Below are 19,976 nucleotides of genomic sequence, written 5' to 3' on the forward strand. Positions count from 1 at the left end.
GGTACCCGCAAGTCCTGACAGGATTTCTTTTGCTTCATGTTTAAAATTTGATTATCCAGCCATTCCCCCTGCGCTGCACCATTACATGACACAATTTCCTTGACAAGGAAGGGGAAAAAAATAATAACACAGTCCCACAAAGGTAATTAAATTTCTAATTTCGGAACTGCAGGTTTTTATCTTGACAGTTATCAAGTGTCTGAACCTTGCTCTTGACTGGAGAACATAATTTATGGATTTATGATTAATTAACCAGCTGATTACCATGAAAATCCATCATTAAGTGCGGGAGAGAGCAGCAAAAGATCATGTGTTGTTTGTAACAATGACAGTAGAAGAGGATAATAACAGTATGTCATTTCATTCAGATAAAACAATACAAACAGGAACAGATGAAAGCAAACCACACGAGCACATACAAAATAAAGAGGTACATAAGCACAAATACATACAAATAGAGATATGCAAACTAACAAATTCAACGACGAAGTGTTTAAAATTTTCTACCGCTCTGATTCGAGCCTCTGACTGGCTTTTTCTCAATAGCAACTGGGGCCGAAGTGAAAAAGCAAAAAAATCGGTTTTGCAATATTATCAGGAAGGAAATGCATTTAATACATTTTTTAAACCTCAAGGATACACACAATGCTTTTTTGGTGAGAAACACAGAATGTAAACATAACTGTTAGTGTACTCCACAGGTGACCTTTCATTTTCCAATTAATAATCAAAAATCAATTAACTAACAAATAGTTTACTAGAGAAAAGCAACAGACATGCAATAGATGCAAACTTGCAAATACGTATAGACACATACACACAAACAACACAAACAAAGGTGTACATACACAGAAATACAAGCGAAGGTGTTTCAAAAGCGGAGTGATTGTGCCGATTGCACTCACAGTCCAGAAGGTTATCATTCTGCCAGCAGTACAATTGCGATAGGGAAGATTAACCAAAAGGATGTAATTGGAGGGGTGGAAGAGTATGTGTATGTGTGTGTGAACATGCGAAGGGGTAGGGTGGGGTTTCTGTGTTTAACCGAATCAGATCTGTCTCGTTACAAGTTCCTTCTCTGGCTCTCACACATAGTCACAGCGTCAATGCGCAGCTAATGTATGCCTTCTCTCTCCACAGCTATTTAAGACAGAAATATCATTTAACTTTTCGGGCTTATTCTGGTTACCGAGGCCAGAGGTGGATCTGGGCCTGTGCCTGGAGCTGCATGTTTGGATGGTTGGAGGGAGGAAAGAGGTACTGAAGAAGGGAGAATCTGGTGGATTCATGAAGGAAGGATGGAACAGAGATATGGCTGAATGGATTTATGGAGGGATAGAGGAATAGAAACAAGGGCCATGAAGGGACCGGTGGAGAAAAAATAAGTGGAGGAAGCAATGATGCAAAATGGAAAAGGTATCAAAGAATGGGATCTGAAGTAGTGGATTGATGGACACTTGTGGAGAAAAGGGGATAGAGGGATGAAAAGAGCAGTAGATATGAGGAAGAAAGGATGGACAGAGATGCAGGGATTGATGAATGGATGGAGGTGCTGGCAAATGTTTGACAGGAGGAGTGGATGGATGAATGGAAAGATGGATGTAAGAAGAGATGGGAGGCTGCAGGGATTGGTTGAGGTGGGAGAGGAGAAATTGAGGGGATGGAGGATAATGAGCTCGGAGAAGGAAGGTTTTGAGTTATGGAGAAATGGTAAATGAACTGCACTTATATAACACTTTTCTACCTGAACAGGATAAGCTACTCAACTCGCACCAAACACACACTGTTGGAATGTGAGAGAAACAAGATGACAAAGACGGATGCTTCAGCTGCCTTTATTATCTTTCAATATGCAGGCTGTGTAACGCGTCCATCATCTTGTTATGCTGTATCCATGTTTCTGACGGCATGGAATCAAAGTCAAAATGCTGAGTACACACCATACTTCATCTTCTGAGGCAGCGCTGCTAGACTGAATGAACTGATAATTTAACTGAATGCTGGATGATTTCACTCGAGCATCCTGATGAAGGTCTTTCACGGCTGAAAAGTCATGTTTTTAATCATGCTGAGCTAATTAAAGCCGCTACGTGTAGCATTTTGACATCAATAAATCTTTAACACATTCATTTTGATATATTAGGGTGATTACTGTAAACAAATACAATCATTGCCAGGAAAATTGGCAGATTCTACCAGTCACAATAATGTATTTTTTATTTTGTGTGCCAGCAACTTGAGTTTAGCTTTGCTAAGCTTTGACAGCACAAAGCAGGTGATCCCTTCTAACATTTTTATTCTCAGTAAAAAATGACATTTTGATGTTTCATAACATTACAGACAGAGCTGTTAAATGTGTTTGTTTTCCTCCAAATATGACCACATCTCTTTTCTTTCAGGACTTTTCTGTGGCTGTTTTCTCTCAGCTTTGGCCTCCCTCTTAAAGTAATAGTTTGTTATTTAGGGAAGTATTCGTACTTGTTTTCTCACCACGGGTTAAAAGAAAAGGTTGGTGCCACTCTCATGGCTGTCCATTTAATATGACGCAGCAGCAAGCACCAGGTTAGCTTAGCTTTGCACAAACACTCAAAACAGGGGGAAACATCTAGCCAGGAAGTCACATCGCTGGCCAAGAAATATTTTTTCCCGTTTTTGTACACTGTAAACAAACAAAATAGAATGTGGTAATTAGTGAACTTTAAATCTGCTGTTAAGCAGATTATGTTACCTTCAAAAAAAAGTCAAGATAGCTGTTCCTCTATTTCCAGTCTTTGTAAGTCTAAGCTAAGTGGATGTTGCCCGTAGTTTTATATTTATGGTGCAGACATGAGAATGGTATCAATCTTGTAATTTAACTCTGTAAGAAAATAATTAAGCATTTTTTCCTAAAATAACGAACTATTCCTTTAAGAAGAACAAAATAAACTGTACCACCTGAAATCAATTTACAATTAGATTCCATACTTGGTGTAATCTGTATCTCAGCTCTCTTGGCTTGTTGGGAAAGCTTGTTGGGAAACTACAGACAGCCTGCCATTGGGCGCACTAGAGACTCTCCTAATCGGCCCATATGCTGCATTTCACATGGGACAGTTTCTCATATTAACAATAATCTCGTTCCTCTCGCTATTCCTGCTCGATTCTCTGGTGGTTCACCCTCCGCTGCCTTTTTTTCCTCTCTCAAGGTCTTCTTTTATCCTTTCCCAACCTCTGCCTAATTTTTTTATTCCCTAATTCGCTGTCTCTGAAACCCACTATGTCTCACACATTTTTCTAATTCTATTTTCCTGTCTTTCTTTGCTTCTTCTAAATGCTCAAAATACTTTTAAAAAACTACCTCTGGAAATTATTGGCCAAATATTATGTTTTCTGTCCTTGAACTTAAAAAATTTGAGGGCTTAATGGCCCTATACTGTAACTTTACTTATTTGAGGCAGATCAACCAATAAATAAATATTTTTTAGATTAAATTGTTTAAACAAACCTAATAATTCCATGATATGTAAAACACAATACATTAATACATTTCAGCATAAAACAATACAATACGATGCCCTGTCCGGTGCAATTAGCAACTCTACATTTTAAGGAAAAATCTATGAGCTGATTATATTTTGCTTTGGAGTAAAAACAAATTATAACAACATATAATAGCTCATATTTCCAGACATCACTACCACCTCATCTCCTTTTCCACAGCTATTTCTTCCACAAGCGTTACTCTTCACTTCTCTGCCTCCATTTTTATCTGCTGTTTTCATGCATCTCTTATTCCCTGCTCCTCTGTGTCGGCCTGTCTTTCTCTCTCCTCCTCTCCCTGATTCGTCCAGTCCAGATGTCACGCTGTGCTGTGTGGATCAAGTGGAGACGAGCTCCCTCTACTTGTTAACAGTCTGTTTATTCTGCCGCCATATCGGCCTCATTGCCGTGTCAGCAGCAGGCAATTACAGAGCAGATTACCAACTTTGATAATGTCATCAGACTAGGCCTTACACACATAGTGAACACAAACATTATGCACTCAGACAAAAAAAAGACACGTTTTTATACGGTTCACAAGTTCACTGCTTACTCACCAGCATGTACAGTATGCACTTACTCACACTCATATACACTATTAGCAGTGTTGGAAAGAAACCAAGAACTGTACTATGGTATTACTTAACTTCAAAAAGAGAATGATCTGAATTCTATATCCTCCACTGACTATTAGCATGTGTTGTTAGGTCTTCCACTAACTGTCATGAAATCTCTAACCCTTTAACAAAAATAAATTAACCTCATTTTAATCTTCATGCCAAAGTTCTCATTTTAAATTAGCCTCCTGTTCACTGGTAAAAATGGCTTTATTGTAGCAGCCTTTTCTCATATTTGTGTTACACTTTTTGTTCTATTTAATTTTGTATAATTGTCTTCTTATATTTGGAAATACAGACATGCAGGTAAACACTGGAGACACAGTGAATTCACCAGGGAGGGATGCGTCTCTCGGCAGTTCAGTGTGATGCATTGTGGCCACCGTGCTGACATCATTGATGTAACTCTGAGCACTGATTAACAGCCCTGCTCGCCCGAGGGTGGACAGACAGAGCCATGGCCGCCTCCAAGTCGTCTCATAGGCTTTTCACATAGGCGAGGCCCAAAAGATCCTTCTGAAGCCCTCAACATCCACTTATCATATGCAACATTAATAACTTCAACATTATTATCCATTTTCCACAGAGGGCTGTGGTGGAAGTAACTTTTTTGTTAATACTTTCATGTCTTACCCTCTGGGTATGAGACAGCCTGTGCATGCATATTTTATCATGTGTATTTAAAGAATTTTGTTCCTAAATGGGACATCCTCCAGAATGGCTGTTACCACAAAATTAAAACAAATGATTAAGCAACGTAAGTCTTTTGTTGACACAATAATAACTACTTTCATGATTTAACTATCTACTGTTTATTCTAGAAATAGACAAAAATGACCTTCATGTTACTGTTCTATAAAATGTATGTATAATTAGGGATATAAACTCATTCATGCATCCTTTTACACACTAATTCCAGTCACATGGATGGATTATGAGACAATGAGCTCCTGGCCACAGACACATAAAAGTCCCGCAACCTCCTACATACCTGTAGCAGCAAGACACCCACACTGAAAGGGACACAAAACATCTAATTTTGCTTCGGATCTCCCTCACTGTCACTGACAATTATTTGCACGGATATTACACAAAATACTACAGCCCACTCTACGAAATAGTACAGGACATTCTCAGGAAAGCCTGAGATTCATTTTCTTTTTTCAGAGCTACTCTGCTGTTCTGTCTTTATTTCTTTACTAATGTTACTGTGTTTTAATGAAATGCTACTTTAGCCTTAGTAAGCTGCGCAGTTGTAATATGAAGCAAACAAAACTAAGAGTTTATAATCATGCTTGCAGCTCTGCAAGGTTGATAGCACAGTGGTGCTTTAAGCTAAATGCCAACATCAGCTTGCTATCATGCTCATAATGACAGTAATAAAACACTGGTGTTTAGCAAGTATAATGTTTTTGCAGTGTAATTTTATTAACAAATGTGATCAGGACATCACTTTTACCAAGCGCTGTGACTTTCCAACAATGTTAACAGTCACTTCAGACTGAGGCTCTGGCATGTGCCAGGTAGGTTCATTCAGTAATCCATCCAAGGTTGTTCACAGCAACATGGACAAACAAGCACACAGACTTCTATTCACCCCTCTGAGGCAACTGCTGAGCCACCCAGAAAATAAACCATTCTAGTCAAAATAAATCAAATCATCACAGGGTCCAGCATGAAAGAGATGGGCTTTCACCACTGTAAGAAAGATGCAAAGCACCTGATTTGCCCGTCCTTAGAGTGCTAGGTGTGTCAGTGTGGAACAAAGTTGTTCTCAGAAGGGTTTGAGAAGGTCATCACTGACATTAACATTAATGAGAGCCCACATTGAAGGTTAGTGTCCCTGCTGGCCCTCACCTGTGCGTCAAGACAGGCCTGACACCGTGGTGTGCCACCGGCATGGCAGGTCGCAACGCGGCTCATCCATATCTCTGTGCTGAGAACAGCCTCCACACACCTCTCAGGAACAATTACTGCTCTTCCAGCTCCTCATCACAGATGGTGAGGGCTTTCAGAGCGACTCCCCCCCCCCACCTCTATCTGTGGCTCATTGTCTCTTTGGTTGACTGTGTTTGTCTCCCGCCACCTCTCTGTCTTTTTTTATGCTCAGACTATTTTTGTCACTCCCTCCTCTCTCTGTCTCTACAGCCGTCCTCCACTTTCCCTCTCTGACGCTCCCAGCTCAGGATTCAACAGTTCAATTTAAATCCATTACACCTAAGCCCTTGACAGAGTGTGGCATCCATGGTAACCGTTACTAGACAACAATCTCTCTGTGACTCTGCTTCCACGGCGAGGCCATAAGCGGCAGGGAGACGCACTAAAGGCATGTGGGGCATTTTGATGTAAACACTTGTGTCATTTGCTAAGTGACAGGTCTCATCCTTCAACTGTGACCTCAATCCGGGAGTGGAAGAGATCGCAACATAAATCACATCAGGTTGACGGAATGCAACGTATTTGTTTAAAAGCAGCATCATGGCGATTTGGAGCAGAGGGATGAATCTAATTTGATAACAATACGCCAACCTTCTATTGCCATTCCCTGTGCATGGCTTCCCCTCTAACCCTCCTACCAGGTGTAAACACACGCATGATGCTGAGGGAATGTGGATAAGAATGCAGCAGTAGCAGTAACAGAAATGGCTGAAGCAACCCTACTTCATGGCTCTGTCCTTGAAGAAAGAGTAAAGACACAGTAAATCACCAAAATGCTGTCTCACATTCGACCTACACCAACTACTGTACACCAGCACCGTAATCACAGCAGAGAAAGTCAGCTCTGATCTCCACACTTAGGAGGCGGTGCTGTAAGTATACACTGCAGTTCCATCATTGTTTTGATTCATGGAAAGTTGGGCAAACAATGTACATAAAGATAAAGATGCACAATGAAAATATGCAAGGTTATAATCACAATCAGGGATGATTAAAGGGACTGTTCACGCAGTGCTTCCCACAATAACACTGCATCACTGAATTACCATTTAATTGCATGTTGATACAATCAAAGCTGCTTTGACAGATAGCTCGACGCTAGCAGAGGGGAAAAGCATCCTGTATTTCTTTAATGGAATGACACTGCCTTATAAAGTAAGTGGCAGCTATTGGTGGTAGATTGTTTTTTTATGTTAAAGTTATAATCCTTAGATGTTCATGAAATCAAACCTCATTTTTGATACTATTTAAAGCTATTTTTCTGCAATAGCCATTTAATGTGTATTATACATGCTGTAATTACCAGATTCAAATGGCATTCACATGCACTAAGCGTTCAAAGGAAATGAGGCATGCATGTAATCCAGCATAACTTTATTTCATTAATATCAGCCTCCCTGTTTACTATTCACACTATTTATACCGTATCGGAGCTGTATTAGGTAGTTGCTAATGCTAATAACGGAACATTTTATTGCTGCTCCCTATTGCTGATGCACTTTAAAAGCATATAACTGGCGAAAAATGGGGTGACGTTTATTGTGTAGAGGCCACAGAAACAAAATGTATTTATCAAAAATGCATCTACAAAACAAAACAAAGGTAATTTTTGACATTTTTTGTGAGCAAATCAGTTTGATTTGTTGGGAGTACAAGACAGAGCAGCCACAGTGAGCTGTTAGGTGAAGAGCTACAGGAAAAAGGCAGCACACTCCTCAGCAAGGTCACCAACTTTACTGTTTCCTGCTGTTGTATGTAAAAACTACTTGCACTGCATGTCATGAGATCACTGTTGCTCATGGATGACGGAAAAGATTTTTGACTGCCTTCTTTAATAAAATGTATTGTGTTTGTTTGGCTGCACTGTAACCAGATACCAGTGGCTGCTCAAGAGTGTTTAGAATTTTGGGACTGTATTTGCTCTTACCACGCAGTGTTGGGAGTAACGTGTAACAAAAGTAACGCAATTACAACGTATTGCTATTTGCTTTAAAGCAGTAATATAGCACGTTACTAATCCGATTTCGGTACTATTATAGCCAATACAATCTCTTTAATAATCTCTTTAAAAAATTTTAACACTTTAAACTTGAAATGAAGAGGTGTTTTTTTTTTTTTATAATTCACCAAAATCGAGAAACATTTCGGCGCCAGAAAAAAAAAATCTGCGAGTAAAAGAGTAACGTTATTTCATGTTGCTGGAAATCAATGGTTGAGATTGTAGGCAGGGTGCAAACTACAATCTCCCCTGAAAACATGATTTGTAAAATTTTGGTGGGTCTCTAAAATATTGATAATATGCTATTTTTCTCTAATTTTCTGTATCTTTATCGTCATGGATCATGCATAAATAGAATTCTATATGTGTTTTACTTTCATGATTAGAGAGCTTGCTTTAAGTGTATCCGGACCGATCCTTTAAGAGTGTCGGGAGATTTAAATAATCAATAAAGTACCTTGTGCGTAATGCACACAGTGTCTTTCTTAATGGGGAGACAATTCATCCCACCTGACCCACCTGATCCGCAGATATAACTGCAATCTGCACTTCACTAGAACGAACCTCAGCACATCTTGCTATCTATATAATGCCAACTTAAATAGCAGTCAAAGTAACTCATAAGTAACGCTAAACTAGTGTAAATCATTAAAATTTAGAGACAGTAATACTGCAGTATAACTAATTACTCTCAAATGACAGTAGCTAGTAATCTTTAATGGATTACATTTTGGAAGTAAGCACGGTAACCACCGTGGTCGCCAATTCAACCAGGACTGAAATCTTAAGGATTACTACACTAATAACATGAGTTTCCAACTTTTAAATGACTATTTTTCAATCAATGGAAGTCCAGTAATGTAGAAAGTGCATTAAACTCTTCATAACCTTCATTATCATGTCATACCCTGCCTCTGACATTCTTCCCTGTGACCCCTGAAAGAAGTGAAGCTTTAATGAAGTCGGGGTCTGCGAATGCATGAATAGTGCTGGGCTCCCATTTGAATTAAATCTATTCATCCGTGCCAGCGTGATTTCTCTGTGGTACTGAGGCAACCGAAGGCCCTCTGAGTCGTGACATTTGTGCCATGGCTGGTGGAGCAGGCAGAGAGGTGAACACCCATCTGCCTATATCCCTGACCACCGATTCCAAATCCAGTGCAATACATAGGCTTTGACTAGACCGAGAAAGACAAGAAGTAAAAAAAAAAGAGCATACAGTGTTTGTGACAAGGTCTTTCTGCAGGTATTGACACACGTTCCCTGTTAAAAAGAATAAAAGGATGAACACACTCATCTAGTTTTTAAAATTATACACGAGCAAACACAGACATATGCACAAAAAAACCTGCATCCATATCTCAGACTTACTGACTGAATCCTGCAGGTCACCTGTGACACATAGTCCTTGGGGCGTATTTTACAATTACATAATAATCTTTACGTAAATCCTTTCTTGCATGGGGAATAGTATAGTAAGTGTCACACCATTCTAATTTTGGAAGTCTCTTGACATATTAAGGTAATCCCTCTCAGATTTTGGTATTAATTGTGTCATCTGTATTCAAAGAGAGCCTTGTGCACTTTGAAAATAAGCTGCGAACGAACCTGAGACTTTGCTGACAACAGAGAAGATATTTAATAGATTTTAGACTGGGAGCAAACTGCCAACCCCCCACCTGGACTGACGCAACTTCATGAGGTAGATGTGCAATGTGCAACACAGATTCCAGGCAATTAAGACAAGAGAAAATAATGCATCAGAGATGTTCTTAGAGCTTGATCTCATTGCTCAAGGTAGTGATTTAGAGAAAGACTCAAGAGCACAGAGAACCCAAAGCACTGCATTGTATTTCCATCATAGCTAATTGGCTGAATTTTTAGAGTTATTTCCGTACTGCACCCAAGTGTATTGTATTAGTATGTAGTCAGTATCAGTGGTCTGTGGTGCAGATGTTTTGCATTCAAAAAAGCAACTAACCCTAGAGTAAGCAGCAACTAAAGGCTACATTCACACCACAGACCTTTGTGTGTAATTCTAAATTGTGGCTCATTATCATTCAATTGAAGGACTGCTCATGTTAATTCATATCTGAAGTCAAATCTGACACCAATTTGAACCAAGATAATGATCAAGACACACATACACAGAGCAACAACGAACAATCATTTTTCATCCTGCAGCTGCCCCTAATTTGTTTTAAACTTAATTTTATGGTATGTGCTTCTGTTTTGACTAAACTGAAATGTCTGCCCAAAATACTGATCAAGTGCGTTAACTTGCTTTTGTTTTGGTATATTGTTTTATCTTTTGTTCTACCTGCTAATGCCAGCTAACTGGGTTTACAGATATGAGAGTGACATCAATCTTCTCATTTAGCTCTCTGCAAGAAAGTGAAAAGAAAGAAGTGCATTTCCCAAAATGTGAACTTATTGCTTTAAGCATTCAAATACAAACTGTCTTTAGGTCACATGCTTTAGGATCTGATTTAGTCCTGCACATCTATAAGGTACATATTAAACTGAAAACATGACAATGTATCATGTGAGCGAAAGATTTATTTGGATTCTTTCAGCTGCAGTGTAAATATTGAGTAACTTTCCACATATCTTCTGAAGTTTTCAATGTCAATCCACTGTCACTGTCCATACACCAACCTTTTATCTGCTCTTCCTAAACTGAGCTGTGGTTATAAAACAGACTGAGGTCTTAGGGTCACGTCCCTGAATCGCCTGCCAACAGGTGGTGAGGTTACTGCTCCTGCGGGGAGTGACAGCTGTTCCCCATCGCTCACTCTCCAAGGTTTCACTTCTTCTGCCGTCAGTTGCCAAAACAAGGGCAAAGCTCAGCGAGCCTCTGGAAAACTGATGGTAAAAGCACCAGGAGACAGCTAAAATGACAGGTATTAGCAGATTAGTGGCTCCAGTATGTCATTAGCTAAGGTAATAATGAATTACTTTGTGGGAGGTTCTATTGTGTAATGATGCATATGATGGCATAAACCCTCATTAAACTACATCAGCAAACCACAGATCTTCAGATATCACTTCCTGTATGTCCTTGTGAAGATTGCAGCAGCTTGTTCTCTGCATGTCTGTTCAAATGGTCTACATACTCCCATTCCCAGGGGATGCAGCGTAACAGATGTGTCCTTACATGCTGGCATTGCTGTGGGAGGTTCCACTGTACAATCAAGTAAATGGTGGTGTAATCCATCCCACACACATCTATAATATACAAAGAATGCTACAGTAGATGTCTCATTTTTTAATCAGAATGAGCTTAACACAAAAACACAAAGAAGGAGGGAGCATAGAGGTGATCTACAGCAGACACTGTCCTCCAGACATACAGACTGAGGTCAAAATGATGCTGAACAAACTAATCCAGTATATGTTGTGTTGTGCTACTTCACTGCCTCAACATTTCTACACTGTAAAATGTTTAAAGCTTATTCAACTTAAAAAGTAAGTTTCCCTACTGCCTTGAAAATGTGAGTTAACTAAACTAAAGTTTAGTTTAAGGCTGTCTTATGAGTTTTGAAATATAACACTAGCTAAATAATAATCACGATCATGGTTGTTATCATTATTATGAATAGAAACAACTTAACATGTATTAAACAGTAAGTTTCAAGCAAGGTCTGTTTTCTTCAAACTATAAACGAAAGGTGTCCTGGTAGAGTTTTAACTCTCAAACTATGCATGCTCAGAAGTGTGCTAACATGTTGGTCATGTTTCTTTAGAAAGAGAAAATTTAATTGAACTCTCGGCAGTACATTCATTCAACTCATCAAGTCGAAACAACTTTTATTTTTAAGTTCTGAAGTAATCTGAAAAAGACATTTTAAGGTGAATATACTTGAATTAAAACGTAATTGTTTCATCCATGACAAAAGATTAGTTGATTCCACTATATGATGTTTCACAGCATAATTCTGATGCAAATATAGTGCACACTACCTCCTTTGTGGATTACAGTGAGATTGCAAAAACCATCAGCAGCTTCACTATGACCCTCTGGCACATCCACTGGGAGATACCCAGTGCCATCCGTAATGGCTGGTGGGGCTGGTGATAAGGAAATGGAGTCTTTATCTCAGCCCAATTAGGCAGCTAATTGATTCAATACCAGTCATTTAGAGTTCCTCCAGGCCCAGGATTGAGCACTTCAGCCCTTTGAACAGACGTGAGATCCCCGGAGGGTAGCAACCAGGGAGAGACAGTGTTCGACCCCATGAAGCCTGTAGATTATAATCTGCATCAAAAGAATCTTAATGAGTTAATAAATTACATTTAGGGGGATAAATATGACTAGAAATGTTAAATTCATTAAAATTTCATTTTATTTATATAAATATTAGGCCAATTTGCAAACCAATCAGCAATATTATGGCATTAATGTATTCACAGTATTTTTATATCAATATCATGATGTTTCTTAATTGTTCAGATATTTAAATCAATGGATTTACTTAAGTACTGTACTTAAGTACAGTTTTTAGGTATTTGTGCTTTATTTGAACATTCCCATTTTCATCAAATTTTAAAAAGCTTATCGCACATTTTAGGTATTGAAGCTTTATTTGCATCCATAGGAGTAGTAGGGGAGAGTGGGGTAAGTTGTCTCGTGTGTAAGTTGTCACACTGCTCATAACTCCAACACTAGAGGCTCTATGTCAAAAATCAAATAGCCAATTTGTGTGATATCTTTTTCTATGTTCAACTTCCTGTTCACATGTGGTCAAGGTCACTCTAATCTGAGGTGAGCATAATTTTATTATTTTTTGCTTCAAAAGTAAAACATTTGCACTTTACATTTTATGTATTCCAACCTTATTAGGTGTGAATGTTCAAAATGATAATTTTGCACAAAGTATAGGAGACAATAATGTGTCTTTTGATACTTCAGCTGAAGTGCTATGTTAAGCTAACCTTGAGATTTAGCCAACATAAGCACACATGTCAGTTTGGGGCAAGTTGTCTCAATGACTTTGGGGCAAGTTGTCCCATGTGATTACTTGCCCCAGTACAAATAAACACATAGAACAAGCTCAAAAAACTATGTGAAATTGTGTAATTACTTCTGACACAAGTATTAAATTATACTGTAAATAGAATATTATACTCTGTAGTTTACAGCAGCAGCCAGGAAGGGAGAAAATTATCAACAGAAGACAGAGACAGACAGTACACCACCTGACATAATGGTAAAGGCAGTCAGGCAGGTGAAGTTGAAGAACAAATCAATCAGAAGTACAGCTATGAATTTTGCGACGTAAGTCGCTGACATCTCTTTTGGCCTCATCTATGTGGAGCCATTTTCATACAGTATTCGAAAGAAGATGTGGTTTAAGTGTGTGAAATGCAACAAACCTGCGATGCTTGCACCTCAGGCCAGGCAATTTATGTGTGCCACAACTGTGACTCTAAAGACATGTCTGATTAGTCAGATACAGATGTACGTCATACAAAAATGCACATTGTTGCATTAGTGTGTTTAAACACCACATCTGTTTAGTTAAGTTATACATTTAAGCAAGTTATCTGCAGCATTACATTCAATTACCATAGATCTGTTTGCACTCCAGAGAACGTTTGATTTTAAAGTTCAAAGAAAGAAGATGTCCCACTTAATGTGTGCTCTGCCAACATTTTTGTTTTGAATTAAATTATTTATTTTCCAAATTCTCTAGGCTTTATTGTTGATTGATTTTACTTTTAGTTCTGGTTACAATTTGAAATTGAAATCAATGTTCATAATGTGTCACAAAGTGTTCTAACTTTTTGATAATCCAGTGTGACAGCTTACTCTGTGCAGTGGGCATTACTGCAGTGGGGCAAATTGTCACAAGTGCAAACTCTCTATTCAACAGTCTACAGCTCCATAATGAGATAAGATATGAAGATGTAATGAATACAAAACTTCTGCCCAAGACTTCATTCTTTCATTTGGTATGATATTTGTACCATTGTGATGTACGGTGCTCAGTAAATATTAGATGGTGTGAAAAGTGTGACAACATACCCCGCTCTCCCCTACTATTTACAGTGGTGGGTGTGGCCTCTCATTTCCTATGTTGCTAATCCTACCCCACCTCTAGCTTTCCATTTCACTGTTCTGAGGAAGTAAATAGCACTTTTCCTTGACACGGAGACAACGCTGAAAGGAAGAAATTCATTTGAGGTCATATTCGGGTTGACTGCTAACAAAAGGCTGATAAGCTTGACTTTTAAAGCAACACAAAGGGCAGGTTCATGAAACTCACTGAGTCAAAGAGATTTATGCAGCCTGTGACCCCGGCAAAAGGGAATGTAATGAGCTCTAAGTTCAGGCGTGGTATTGCTCCTGGTTCTACAACGTTAGAGAAGGGAGACATTATTCATAAGCTGATGAGTTGGAAGCGGTGGAAGAGGTGCTTACTTCAGGTTTCATGCGGTTGTTATTGTAACAAACATCAGAGAGATGCTTCTTTAAAAGGTAATCAATATTTAATATTGTAATATTGTGGTGTTGACTTATGCTCATGCACACAGTGAGTACAGGCAACGCCAGTATAAAGGCCCTATTGCTAGTTCCCATGGGGGAATCTCCTAAATTGGTTTCACTTTCAATTTTATGGCTATAAATTGATTTATTGACAGGGTCACCGCCAAAGATTGATTGAAATCAAGTACTTTCAGTTTGCTTCCATCGCTGAAATAAAACTAAAACCACCACATCTACAATTAAGACTGCTTTTATTAATAATTGTACCTGTACTGTCACTGGTATTGCTACTACTATGTATAAATGCTACTACATATCTGCTACCACAACCCCAACTGCTACAAATGTGGCTCCGATTAACGCTATCCACACTATCGCAGCTATGGACACTACTGATACTAGAGAAAGAATACAGCTGCTTACACCACTACTTTTGCTCTTACTCACTTGAACTACTTTTACTACTACTGCCATTTCTGATCCATTGCAGACATACAACAACAGCAACTACTTCTACTACTGTTAGTAGAAGTTTTTCTATTACTGCTGCTAGTTAGCTTCACAAAAGCTAGCCTAAACATCACAGGCACCATTTTTGCCAGTGGTGGAATGTATTTTTGCATTTTTATACTTAAGTACTCTACTTAACAATATTGATTATTTCCATTTTATGCTACTTTATAATTCTACTTTACTACATTTCAGAGGCATATATATATTTGATAACTTACATTACAAGTTGCTTTGCAGTTTTAGATTGTCAATATGAAATATAACTAACACATTATGATATATATGGTTATAGGTTAAGCTACGGAGCTGTGTATATAGTAATTTAAATTACCTCCACCTTTACCATAAATTGATGTACACATATAATCCAGTGTTATATAAATATACTTAAAGTACAAAAAGTATATTTACTTTTTAAGTAAGTAAGACTTTGAATGCAGGATTTTACTTCTAACAGAATATTTCTACACTGCAATATTGCTTATTTTACTTAAGTAAAAGATCTGAATACTTCCTCCAACACTGGATACTGCTTATTAGTCTGGAGATAATTTAGTGAGAGTAGATTGAGGCAGGCATCTGGAAGCTGGACCAATTACTGAGCTATGGCTGTTGGTGTAGATGATGATGACAATGAGCAGCTCTGTATTTTAACATTTTAGGCAAGTGCTGAGTTGCAGTTGTGGCTCTGACTGATTGAAGGCCAATCTAAGTCCCTGCAAAGTAATTATGGTCTATGCCCATTTACAATGTCCCAAACCTAGTCAAATACCTATTTTTACTCTACATGAGGATGTGCTGTAATGAAAGTATCATCCAAATCATTTCACTTTCTTGGAGTGTGTTCTCAGTCATGTCTAATTCAAACTTCATCTGTCCCAGAGTTCAGAGTTGCTTTGGCTTAGCATCCCTCCAAAATATGACTCACAGCTCATTTGGAAGTAATGTATGTGTGTGTACGTGTGAGATGGAGAGGACTGACCCGGCCAAGCTCAAACAACAGCATGTGAAGTGCCCTTAGATGCCATGAGAGCTCACTCTGAGCGAGGGGGGTGACGGGTGGCACATTTCCCTACGCTAGGCATGATTTGAATGGAAAGTGGCAGGGTGGGAGATGGATTACCGCAGGGGGAGAGGGGCATTAATCCTACAGCCACGCACGCACGTATGCACAAACACAGTGACACATGCAGACACGCACATAATAGTATAATACTTATACATATTCACACTAGTGTACAGAATACTCACTTCAATGTTGTTTTTGATTTAGTTTTATGCACACATAGAAGTAACACTCTGGAGTGTACAAGCCCACACAACACAATGTTAACACACCGCTGTACATGAATTATGACACTGCCAACGACTGCTTTGTAGCACACTTTTTGCAGTGTCATTTGAAGGTCCTACACTTGCAAGCCTACTCAATACTCTCCACCCCCCACCACCACTACCCGTCCCTTTCTCTCGTCTACTGATTTTTTAAGGAGCAGCTCTGTCGTCTCTTTCCTCTTTTTCTCAATCTGTCCATTCATGACGATTTTCAGCCTGAGGAAGAAAACTCTCCAATTCTCATCATTTATTTATTGCATCGTATTCTACTTAATATACCCTACTCATGACAAACTGGAAAAATAAGTCACTGGTAATTCTGCACATTTTTATCTAGACTGCTACTAGTGTGAAAAAAATAGTCATCATAGTCAATCATTTAATTAGTTGATCCTTCCAACATTCACAATGTGAATTGCTGTTTTTTTCGGATTTTATACTATTATAATTTGAATGCTTTTGGGTCTTTTGACTGTTGATAAAAGTTATAGTGATTTCTCACTATTTAATGACATTTTATCAGTTGAATATTTCATAGTCTGTCTCTCTGTCCCTCCTCTTCACCCAAATTCCCTATTCCCCAGGCCCCTTCATTGCCATTTTCCATCCATTCACCACATGCCCTCGGACTTTCCCTCCTTTCCCCACACACCTGTTTCATTTCCCTCATTTTCTCTGCAGTTGCCTGACCTTCCCCACCCTCCTCCTCATCTGCATCTCATTCGCTCATCAGCCGCTCGGTTCATATAACGGCCCAGTTCCATTCATTTCCTGCCAGACCATCAAAGTTGCCATGTGCTTTGTACCGTTGATTTCAAGTCACCGGAACCTGAACCTTACCCATAGTCTGACCCTTTCCATGGACCTGCCTACTACCTATCTGAAACTACCTGCCTGTAAGCCTTTACACAACTCCACATTTGAAATAAATCATTGAACTGCATCTGCTCTGTTAACTTCATCTGCATTTGGGTCCTACTACTACTACTACTACTATTATAGTGACACTGCTCTATTGTCGATCACACTGCTCACACAGCTATTGAATAACGTGGTATTCATTGATTTCTTTACGAGATCATTTTGCAACAGAGGTCAGAGGTCACAGTCAAATACAGGTCCAGCACCACTGCAGGATACGGTGCTTTGGTTGAGGGCACTTTAGCTGTACAGATACTTGCTGACACATGGACACATCTCTGGTTCAAAGATCATCTTCAATTGTGCTACCCTGTCTTAAAATTATGTAAAGTGATACATACTGTGTGCTGTGTTATAACAAACCAGTATTTGTGTCTTCTGCTGTCATGCTTGTGCTTTCTTTGTCAGGATGTAAGCCTAGTTTGAAATAAAGCATTAAGCAACACTTTCTTTGTTTTCCTTGGTCCACACTATATATATATATATATGCCAAAGGTTTGCTGCATTTTGGTCCATTCAAGTTCAAACTTGCCAACCTACGAGAAAACGAGATATTTGTCTCTCAGCTTGAATAAAACACCCTAAACATATCTGGCATGGATATCAACATGTCACAGCCAAAGAGTCACTGTAATGCCAAATTTACTTTTGTAATGCCTTTTACATGATTCTCATTTTGACTCTGCTGTGTAGCAGCAGCAGCAGCAGCAGTAGCGGTGGAGTAGTTCTCCTGGCCACCTTACCAGAGGTGCTAATGGTATTGACCACTTCAGTATAAGTTAGAGAAGAGCATAGCTGGATCCAGCAGTAAACAACTCCAGACTGACATGTCAGGGTGACGGTTGGCTTGATTGCTTTCATTACTCACACACTGTCCAAAGTCAGACCTGCCAGCTCAGGACTCGCTTACATCTGCCAGGTTTTGCTATCAGCACAAATCCAGAAAAGTTGCAATGAGTGATGTAACTGCTTGTAATACATAAAAAGATCAGAGAGTTAAAATGAGATCTGACAATTATTTTTGTGTTCCTATGTGGATCATCTATGATAAAGAAATAAAAAACAAGTTTTTTGTTGCAGTGTAAAGGCTGCATGAGAAAATAGAGCAAGGCTGTTGCATATGAACAAAATCCAAAGTCTCTCATAGAATATTCATCAATTCTGCTCCTCCACTCTGGCTTTAATAAGGAGAAAAACAAACCCAATCAGCCCCACATCAGTGGTTATGAACAACAATATAATCGCCACATTATATATGAAAAGTGAGAAATTATCATATCATTCACATCACTGCGATCCAGAAGCACCTACTTTGGCAACAGGGGAATATATGTAACCCCTCTGCTAAACACTGGGTTGAGTTTTCTCTAATTTCGAATCAAAGTGATTTCATCAGCACGGGCACAATCATAAAAGATGATCCTGCGTGGGAAATAATACAAAAACACTTTTTCATTACCTCCTCATCATATATAGATTAAAAATTTATTACCCTTGATCAAACATTCATTACCTCCTGCATTAACAAAAAGCAAGTAGATGTCTCACGTATTACTCATTGTCAACACCGACTGCACTTTCATTAGCGACACAGTTGTGTTGTCATCTTTCTAGCATCAAAATGAGCAACATTTTAATCAGTTTGTGCAATCAATACATACAAATATGTCAACAGAGAAACGGGTGCAGGGTTGTATCTTCATGTTACACGCCATGAGGTCAGAGTAAAAGAAAAATATCGTTACCTATCTACATCTTTCCCTCCGTCTCAGCAGATATCCATCTCTTCCTCCATTTCCTCTGCACGTATTCTGTCTGTAAAAATCCTGACTCAAATTCAGTGTACTGAATTCAACAATACCGCTGCAGAAACCTTAATGGTTGCAAGAAATGAAGGGCACTCATGAAGAATGGCATGTGTGTTTGCACTGTATGGCTCTTTTTGTTAGCACCTGCAGACCTGATTTTGATTTGACTTAAAATTATTTCTGGAGCACTTTTGGGTAACTGGGAAGAGACTCAAGGCTTAATGAGCAGGTCTAAAGTTAATTTAGAATAAAGAATTTGTATTAAGGTTAAGATCAGAATTAAATTTAGGTTTAGCCCAAGGTTAGTATTAAAGGAAAGTTTTACATTTTGCAGAAATACATTTACTTTCTGGTGGAGAGTTTAAGACAACAAGACTGATACCAGGTACTGTCTGTCTGTTGAATATATAAGGCTACAGCCAGTAGTTAGTTAGCTTAGTTTAGAACAAAGACTGGAAACAAGGGACACAGCTAGCCTTTGCTTTAAGGTTACAGGTAGTTGTTTGGGAATGTAGAGTAGCAGAACATGCTAACCAGTATAATACATTGTGGATGAATTTGTGCATTTACTTTATATGTGAGTATATTTTTATTGACATTTACATTATAGGCATTTAGTTTGGCTCCTATTAACAACAGATGCGTGAGTGAAATTATTTTAAATTCTGAGTTTACTGATATTACAAACAACAAAAAACAGATTTGTGAACGACAGCTTGTGTGTGTGTTTGTGTTTATCATATATATGTGGGTAAAACCTGCGCCAACACAGAACACAGGAATAAAAAAAACACAAGGCATCATAAAGCAGCGGAGGAGTGTTTGGAGTGATGCAG

The 19,976-nt window shown here is 38.8% G+C and overlaps 1 protein-coding gene and 1 long non-coding RNA gene across 11 annotated transcripts in view; one reads left to right on the forward strand and one right to left on the reverse strand.

Annotated features, from left to right (window-relative positions):
• The window catches only part of slc8a3 (solute carrier family 8 member 3), a 173,784-nt gene that overhangs the window by 13,974 nt on the left and 139,834 nt on the right, over positions 1-19,976 (reverse strand). The window contains exon 1 of one of the 10 annotated variants that reach the window (XM_046062280.1): positions 5,994-6,258. The exons of the other annotated variants lie outside the window; for them this stretch is intronic. The gene's annotated coding sequence lies outside the window, so the exon portion shown is untranslated. Of the gene's footprint in view, positions 1-5,993; positions 6,259-19,976 lie in introns of those variants that run through there. 10 annotated transcript variants of the gene reach the window in all.
• On the forward strand, positions 14,230-17,777 carry LOC123978851. The gene is made up of 2 exons (XR_006827060.1): positions 14,230-14,554; positions 16,996-17,777. It is a non-coding gene; the product is annotated as an uncharacterized LOC123978851 (long non-coding RNA).

Source organism: Micropterus dolomieu, linkage group LG11 (genome assembly GCF_021292245.1).
Source record: "Micropterus dolomieu isolate WLL.071019.BEF.003 ecotype Adirondacks linkage group LG11, ASM2129224v1, whole genome shotgun sequence".
Classification (NCBI taxonomy): Eukaryota; Metazoa; Chordata; class Actinopteri; order Centrarchiformes; family Centrarchidae; genus Micropterus; species Micropterus dolomieu.